This window comes from Triticum aestivum, chromosome 1A (assembly GCF_018294505.1).
Source record: "Triticum aestivum cultivar Chinese Spring chromosome 1A, IWGSC CS RefSeq v2.1, whole genome shotgun sequence".
NCBI lineage: Eukaryota > Viridiplantae > Streptophyta > Magnoliopsida > Poales > Poaceae > Triticum > Triticum aestivum.
In genome coordinates, this window is record NC_057794.1 from 263,734,626 (window position 1) to 263,743,859 (window position 9,234).

The window sequence follows — 9,234 nt, forward strand, 5'->3', positions numbered from 1 at the left end:
GTGCTTTGGAGATGGAGATCAAAGGCACAAGATGATGATGGCCATATCATATCACTTATATTGATTGCATGTGATGTTTATCCTTTATGCATCTTATTTTGCTTAGTTCGACGGTAGCATTATAAGATGATCTCTCACTAACTTTCAAGGTACAAGTGTTCTCCCTAAGTATGCACCATTGCTACAGTTCGTCGTGCCGAGACACCACGTGATGATCGGGTGTGATAAGCTCTACGTTCACATACAACGGGTGCAAGCCAATTTTGCACACGCGGAATACTCGAGTTAAACTTGACGAGCCTAGCATATGCAGATATGGCCTCGGAACACTGAGACCGAAAGGTCAAGCGTGAATCATATAGTAGATATGATCAACATAGTGATGTTCACCATTGAAAACTACTCCATCTCACGTGATGATCAGACATGGTTTAGTTGATATGGATCACGTGATCACTTAGACGATTAGAGGGATGTCTATCTAAGTGGGAGTTCGTAAGTAATTTGATTAATTGAACTTTAATTTATCATGAACTTAGTACCTGATAGTATTTTGCATGTCTATGTTGTTGTAGATAGATGGTCCGTGTTGTTGTTCGGTTGAATTTTAATGCGTTCCTAGAGAAAGCTAAGTTCAAAGCTGATGATAGCAATTACATGGACTGGGTCCGTAACTTGAGGATTATCCTCATTGCTTCACAGAAGAATTACGTCCTGGAAGCACCGCTAGGTGACAAACCCGCTGCAGGAGCAACGCCAGATGTTGTGAACACCTGGCAGAGCAAAGCTGATGACTACTCGATAGTTCAGTGTGCCATGCTTTACGACTTAGAACCGGGACTTCAACGGTGTTTTGAATGTTATGGAGCATATGAGACGTTCCAGGAGTTGAAGTTAATATTTCAAGCAAATGCCTGGATTGAGAGATATGAAGTCTCCAATAAGTTCTACAGATGCAAAATGGAGGAGAATAGTTCTGTTAGTGGAAATATACTCAGAATGTCTGGGTACCACAACCACTTGACTCAGCTGGGAGTTAGTCTTCCTGATGATAGTGTCATTGACAAAGTTCTTCAATCATTGCCACCAAGCTACAAGAGCTTCATAATGAACTATAGTATGCAAGGGATGGATAAGACAATTCCGGAGCTCTTCGCAATGCTAAAGGTTGCGGAGGTACAAATCAAGAAGGAGCATCAAGTGTTGATGGTCAACAAGACCACCAGTTTCAAGAAAAAAGGGTAAAGGGAAGAAGGGGAACTTCAAAAAGAACAGCAAGCAAGTTGCTGCTCAAGTGAAGAAGCCCAAGTCTGGACCTTAGCCTGAGACTGAGTGCTTCTACTGCAAATGGACTGGTCACTTGAAGCGGAACTGCCCCAAGTATTTGGTAGAGAAGAAGGATGGCAAAGTGAAAGGTATATTTGATATACATTTTATTGATGTGTACCTTACTAATGCTCGCAGTAGCGCCTAGGTATTTGATACTAGTTTCGTTGCTAATATTTGCAACTCAAAACAAGGGCTACGGATTAAGCGAAGATTGGCTAAGGACGAGGTGATGATGCGCGTGGGAAATGGTTCCAAAGTCGATGTGATCGCTGTCGGCACGCTACCTGTACATCTACCTTCGGGATTAGTTTTAGACCTAAATAATTGTTATTTGGTGCCTGCGTTGAGCATGAACATTATATCCCGATCTTGTTTGATGCGAGACAGTTATTCATTTAAATCAGATAATAATGGTTGTTCTATTTATATAAATAATATCTTTTATGGTCATGCACCCTTGATGAGTGGTCTGTTTTTACTAAATCTTGATAGTAGTGATACACATGTTCATAGTATTGAAGCCAAAAGATATAAGTTTAATAATGATAGTGCAACTTATTTGTGGCACTGCCGTTTAGGTCATATTGGTGTAAAGCGCATGAAGAAACTCCATGCTGATGGACTTTTGGAATCACTTGATGCTTGCGAACCATGCCTCATGGGAAAGATGACTAAAACTCCATTCTCCGGAACAATGGAGCGAGCAACAAACTTGTTGGAAATAATACATACTGATGTATGCGGTCCGATGAGTGTTGATGCTCGCGGTGGGTATCGTTATTTTCTTACCTTCATAGATGATTTAAGAAGATATGGGTATATCTACTTGGTGAAACATAAGTCTGAAACATTTGAAAAGTTCAAAGAATATCAGAGTGAAGTGGAAAATCATCGTAACAAGAAAATTAAGTTTCTACGATTTGATCGTGGAGGTGAATATTTGAGTTATGAGTTTGGTCTTCATTTGAAACAATGCGGAATAGTTTTGCAACTCACGCCACCTGGAACACCACAACGTAATGGTGTGTCTGAATGTCGTAACCGCACTTTATTAGATATGGTGCGATCTATGCTGTCTCTCACTGATTTACCGCTATCGTTTTGGGGTTATGCTTTAAAGACGTCTGCATTCACGTTAAATAGGGCACCATCAAAATCCGTTGAGACGACACCTTATGAACTGTGGTTTGGTAAGAAACCCAAGTTGTCGTTTCTTAAAGTTTGGGGCTGCGATGCTTATGTGAAAAAGCTTCGACCTGATAAGCTCGAACCCAAATCGGAGAAATGTGTCTTCATAGGATACCCAAAGAAGACTGTTGGGTACACCCTCTGAGGGAGTCTTGGATTAGGGGGTCTCCAGACAGCCGGACTATATCCTTTGGCCGGACTGTTGGACTATGAAGATACAAGATTGAAGACTTCGTCCCGTGTCCGGATGGGACTCTACTTGGCGTGGAAGGCAAGCTAGGCAATACGGATATGTATATATCCTCCTTTGTAACCGACCTTGTGTAACCCTAGCCCCCTCCGGTGTCTATATAAACCGGAGGGTTTTAGTCCGTAGGACAACAGACAATCATACCATAGGCTAGCTTTTAGGGTTTAGCCTCTCCGATCTCGTGGTAGATCAACTCTTGTACTACTCATATTATCAAGAATAATCAAGCAGGACATAGGGTTTTACCTCCATCAAGAGGGCCCGAACCTGTGTAAAACATCGTGTCCCCTGCCTCCTATTACCATCCGCCTTAGACGCACAGTTCGGGACCCCCTACCCGAGATCCGCCGGTTTTGACACCGACATTGGTGCTTTCATTAAGAGTTCCTTTGTGTCATCGCCGTTAGGCTTGATGGCTTCTTCGATCATCGATAGCGATGTAGTTCAGGTTGAGACTTTTCTCCCCGGACAGATCTTTGTGTTCGGCGGCTTCGCACTGCGGGCCAACTCGCTTGACCATCTGGAGCAAATCGAGAGTTACGCCCCTGGCCACCAGGTCAGGTTTGGAAGCTTAAACTACACGGCCGATATCCGCGGAGACTTGATCTTCGACGGATTCGAGCCCCTGCCTTATGCGCCACACGGTCACAATGAGTATGATTTAGCTCTACCATCAGACAGTGTTCAGGAGATCGCACCGGCAACCGCTCCGACCCTCAATTCGGAACCAGTTGCGCCATCCATGGACGGGTGGATAGACCCTGCCACGGAGGCCGCACTTTCATTGGTGATCGAGCCGAGTATCGACCTTACCCTTCACGAGAGCCGTGATGCCGAACTGCCGGATTCCTCCCCGGCCACGGACTCCGAACCGCCTGCGCCCATGCCTATCGAATCCGATTGGGCGCCGATCATGGAGTTTACCTTCGCAGATATTTTTCAGCACTCGCCCTTTGGCGACATACTGAACTCATTAAGGTCTCTCTCCTTGTCGGGAGAATCCTGGCCGAACTATGTCCGGTAGGATAGGGATGCAGATGACAAAGAAATTCACCACCCACTTAGTAGCCACTGTCGCGACTTAACCGACATGCTCGACTTCGACTCCGAAGACATCAACGGTATGGACGACGATGCGGGAGGCGAAGAGGAACCACTGCCCACAGGGCACTGGACAGCCACCTCATCATATGATATATACATGGTGGACACACCCAAAGAAGGCAATGGCGACGAGACAGTGGAGGATGACCCCTCCAAGAAGCAACCCAAGCGCTGACGTCAGCGGCGCCGCTCTAAGTCTCGCCAAAGCAAAAGCGGTGACACCGACACAAGAGATAATACCACTCCGGACAGTGCCGAAGACGACAACAATCCCCTCCAACAAGATTTAGGGCAGGAGGATGGAGAAGCCAGCCCTCCCGAGAGAGCGGCAGATGGAGAGGCGGAGGATGACAATTACGTGCCTCCCTCCGAAGACGAGGCAAGCCTCGACGATGACGAATTCGTCGTGCCTGAGGATCCCGTCGAACAAGAGCGCTTCAAGTGCCGGCTTATAGCCACGGCAAATAGCCTTAAGAAAAAGCAATAGCAGCTTCAAGCTGATCAAGATTTGCTAGCTGACAGATGGACCGAAGTCCTTGCGGCCGAGGAATAGAAACTCGAACACCCCTCCAAGAGTTACCCAAAGCATAGGTTGCTACCCCGACTGGAGGAGGAAGCACTCAAACCTACATCTCCAGCATATGATGCGGCTGACCGGCCACCTCATGGCCGCGACAGAGAGGCATTTCAGCCAAAAACTCAGCCCGCACCCCGACGCTTCTCAAATAAAAATGACAAGGCATGGGGAAACATGCTATACCTGCGAGATGTATTGGAGGACAAAGCAAAACATTTAAGATCAATCTACGGATCATGAGGGCGCGCCACTATGCGAGACGATAACCGTCACGCCGAATACAGTAAAAGTAAATCTGGTCGGGCCGAACACAGCGGGCAAGACTAATTTGAGCTGCGTCGCGATATAGCCCAGTACAGAGGCGCCGCACACCCCCTATGCTTCACAAACGAAGTAATGGATCACCAAATCCCAGACGGTTTCAAACCCGTAAATATCGAATCATACGACGGCACAACAGATCCTGCGGTATGGATCGAGGATTTCCTCCTGCACATCCACATGGCCCGCGGTGATGATCTACACGCCATAAAATACCTCCCACTCAAGCTCAAAGGACCAGCACGGCATCGGCTCAATAGCTTGCCAGCAGAGTCCATTGGCTATTGGGAAGATCTGGAAGCCGCATTCCTCGACAACTTCCAGGGCACTTATGTGCGACCGCCAGATGCCGATGACTTGAGCCACATAATTCAGCAGCCAGAGGAATCGGCCAGGCAATTCTGGACACGGTTCCTAACAAAGAAGAATCAAATCGTCGACTGTCCGGATGCAGAGGCCCTAGCAACTTTTAAGCATAACATCCGTGACGAGTGGCTCGCCCGGCACCTTGCCAGGAAAAGCCGAAATCTATGGCAGCCCTCACGACACTCATGACCCGCTTTTGTGCTAGAGAAGACAGCTGGCTGGCTCACAGCAATAACATATCAAAGAACCACGGTACTTCAAATACCAAGGATGGCAATGGCAGGTCGCGTCACAACAAACACAAGCGCCGCATTAACAACGACAATACAAAGGATACGACAGTCAATGTCGGATTCAAAGGCTCTAAACCCGGTCAGCGGAAAAATCCATTTAAAAGAAGCACTCCAGGCCCGTCCAGTTTGGACCGTATACTCGATCGCTCGTGTCAAATACACGGCACCCCCGACAAGCCAGCCAACCACACCAACAGGGATTGTTGGGTGTTCAAGTAGGCCGGCAAGTTAAATGCCGAAAACAAAGATAAGGGGTCGCATAGCGATGACGAGGAGGAGCCCCGGCAGCCGAACACCGGAGGACAGAAGAGGTTCCCCCACAAGTGCGGACGGTGAACATGATATACGCAACCCACATCCCAAGAGGGAGCGGAAGCGTGCGCTAAGGGACGTATATGCGTTGGAGCCAGTCGCCCCAAAGTTCAACCCATGGTCCTCTTGCCCGATCACCTTCGATCGCAGGGACCACCCCACTAGTATCCACCATGGCGGATTCGCCACACTGGTCCTAGACCCAATCATTGACGGATTTTACCTCACTTGAGTCCTTATGGATGGCGGCGGCAGCCTGAACCTGCTTTATCAGGACACAGTGCAGAAAATGGGTATAGACCCCTCAAGGATCAAACCCACAAAAACGACCTTCAAAGGCGTCATACCAGGTGTAGAGGCCCATTGCACAGGCTCAGTGACACTGGAAGTGGTCTTCGGATCCCCGGATAACTTCTGAAGCGAGGAGTTAATCTTCGATATAGTCCCGTTCCGCAGTGGCTATCATGCACTGCTCGGGCGAACCGCATTTGCGAGATTCAATGCGGTACCACATTATGCATACCTCAAGCTCAAGATGCCAGGACCTCGGGGGGTCATCACAGTTAATGGAAACACAGAGCGCTCTCTCCGCACGGAGGAGCACACTGCGGCCCTCGTAGCAGAAGCGCAAAGCAGCCTCTTAAGGCAATCCACTAGTTCGGCGATTAAGGACCCGGACACCTTCAAGCGCGCCCGGAGTAATCGGCAGCAAGACCGCCTGGCATGTTCCGAGCTCGCATAGCAATGCGGCCCCCACCCCAGTACCAGCCAAACGTCGAAATCCGTGCCACGCATACATAATTACGCATTGAAAATACCATGTGCACAAGTGGGGAGGGGGCACGACTACGGCACGCCCCAAGACGCGGCTCAACCGAACTAGGGGCTTCCCGCTTTGTTATTTTTCTCTCTTTCAGGACCTTAATATCTGGAAACCCTGTCCGGCAGTATGATTGCCGAACACATGATGCAGCAACCAAGGAGGCAGAAAGCTACGTCGCACCACGGAACTCCCATGTGGTCTCTGACAACGAGTGAAATACTCTCTCTAAATACCATTCCTCAGCTTGCCTTTGGAGGGGACATGTCAAATAGTCCTACTTTTTGCTTACCGCACCACTTGTATCATTCTGCTTGAATGCACCTTTTTTGAATAAACAATGCATAGCACTAGACTATTATCGCATTCTTTATTCTTCTTTTTTTATATACATATGTTCATTCATGACATCCAGCACCCGTACACTCTGTTATGACCAATACGCTAGGGGCTTAAGCATACCCCATAATACGGCTTGAGAAGTCCGAACACTTTAGACAGTGCGGCACCCGAACTTATAGCATTATATGCATCAACTCCGAATCATGTTTTGGGTCAATAGTTGGGTTTGCCCGGTTCCCATGTTTTGGTACCTTACGTTCCGCTATATCGGCTAAGGTAGCATTGGGAGAACTACTGCGATTGTGCCCCGGTTCAGCTGGGCTAAGCACCTCAGTAGAGAAAGCTAAAACTGACTGTCATGATAAGGCGAGAGACTGGTCGCTGTTCGAGAGGTTTCGAGTCCCTAAAGACTTATGCCGCTTAGAGCGAGGAGTCGGCTTTGTCCGGCTTAAGGCGTGTATAGCGCCCCAAATTCGGCCTTCCGAATACTAGGGGCTTCGCCAAAATTTAAAATTATAGAATTCTATGGCTAAGTGAGAGTGATAAAGCATTATAGTCAGATTGCCTTGTTCGCTGCGCTGAGCACCTCCCTCGAAAGTCCCAAAAATGGGAACAAGAGTGCTCAGGTTTATCCTAAACACCCTAGCACTCGTGGCATGGGGGCAGAAGCCAACGACTAGCCATCTCTCAGATTTGATAAACAGCCGAACAGAAGGTAATATTTTAAATTCAAACAAGCGTTGCATGGCGCATATGAACAAGTTTTCATACCACAGGATCACACGAGCAAGTTCATTCAAATATTACATCTTTCGCACACATGTCCGCTACAAGACGGGCACCCTTCATGACACCCTCATAATACATCTCGAGGTGGCGATGCTCCTTGCCCTGCGGCGGCCCCTCCTTCACCAGCTTCTCGGCGTCCATCTTGGCCCTGTGCACCTTCGCACGGGCAAAAGCCCGGCGTGCACCCTCGATGCAGACGGACTGCTTGATGACTTCCAGCCGTGGGCAGGCATCCACAAGCCGGCTCACCAGGCCGAAGTAGCTGTTGGGAAGGGCGTCGCCAGGCCACATCCAGACTATAAAGCCCTTCATGGCCTGTTCAGCCGCCTTGTGCAGTTCGACCAGTTGCTTCAGCTGGTCGCTCATAGGCATCGGGTGTTCGGTCCCAGTATATTGAGACCAGAACATCTTCTCCGTCGAGCTTCCCTCCTCGGCCTGGTAAAACTTTGCGGCATCCGACACGCTGCAGGGCAAATCTACGAATGCTCCTGGAGAGCTCCGGACTCGGGTAAGTAACAAGTAATTTACTTTCACATGCTTACTTTGCATATTGAATGCCTTACCCGCCGCTATCTTCCTCATCGCCTCAATCTCCTCGAGGTCCTTTTGGGCTTTAGCCTTGGCATTCTTTGTGCCCTCAAGGGCCGTGGCAAGCTCAGACTCTCGCGTCTTCGAGTCAAGATCCAACGCCTCGTGCTTCGTCACGAGAGCTTGGAGCTCTTGCTGCACCTCGCCCACCCGTGCCTCTTGCTTTTCCCGCTCGGTGCGCTCCCGGGCCGCTTTGTTTTCGGCCTCGGACAGCGCTTGCTTCAGGGTTGCCACTTCGGTCGTGGCCCCTGGCAAATTCATAATGATCCTGTCATTTTGCAATCGCATCTTATATATATATATATATATGTAGACAAGGTATTACTTACCTTTGTTCTCCTCGAGCTGCCTCTTGGCAAGACCGAGCTCTTTCTCGGACCACTCGAGGTCCTGCTTCAGTGCGGCGACCTCCGCAGTCAGTGCAGCAGAGGCCAGCAGCGAAGCCTGCATACGCATATAGACATACTTATATTAGACTCCTACAGATATTATTTGATCCTCTATTCGGCTTTTCTTTGTGAACACCAAACAGAGCATCACGGGCTACTGTCTATGCGGTAATATTTTCCCTATATTTTAAATACTTACCTCAAAGCCTGTTAGAAGGCTGGCACAGGCTTCAGTCCGTCTGCTCTTGGCGGACTGAACCTTCTCGATCACCGCACTCATAATAGTGCGGTGCTCTTCGTCAATGGAAGCACCACGAAGCGCTCCCAGCAGGTTGTCCGGTGCCTCTGGATGGACAGAGGTCACCGGCACGGGCGTCTTACCCCTTTTGGAATGGGGCCGCCTGCCCCAGTCAGGAACCACTAGAGGTTCCGGCGCGGTGTTCGGCTGAGAGCCAAACTTGGAGCCCCCGGGAGCCTGGCTCCCTCTGCTCCTGGAGTCCGGAAGGTCGCCTTGAGGCGCCTCCGGGACTGTCTCCCCCCGGCTCGGTGCCCCTTGAGACAATACC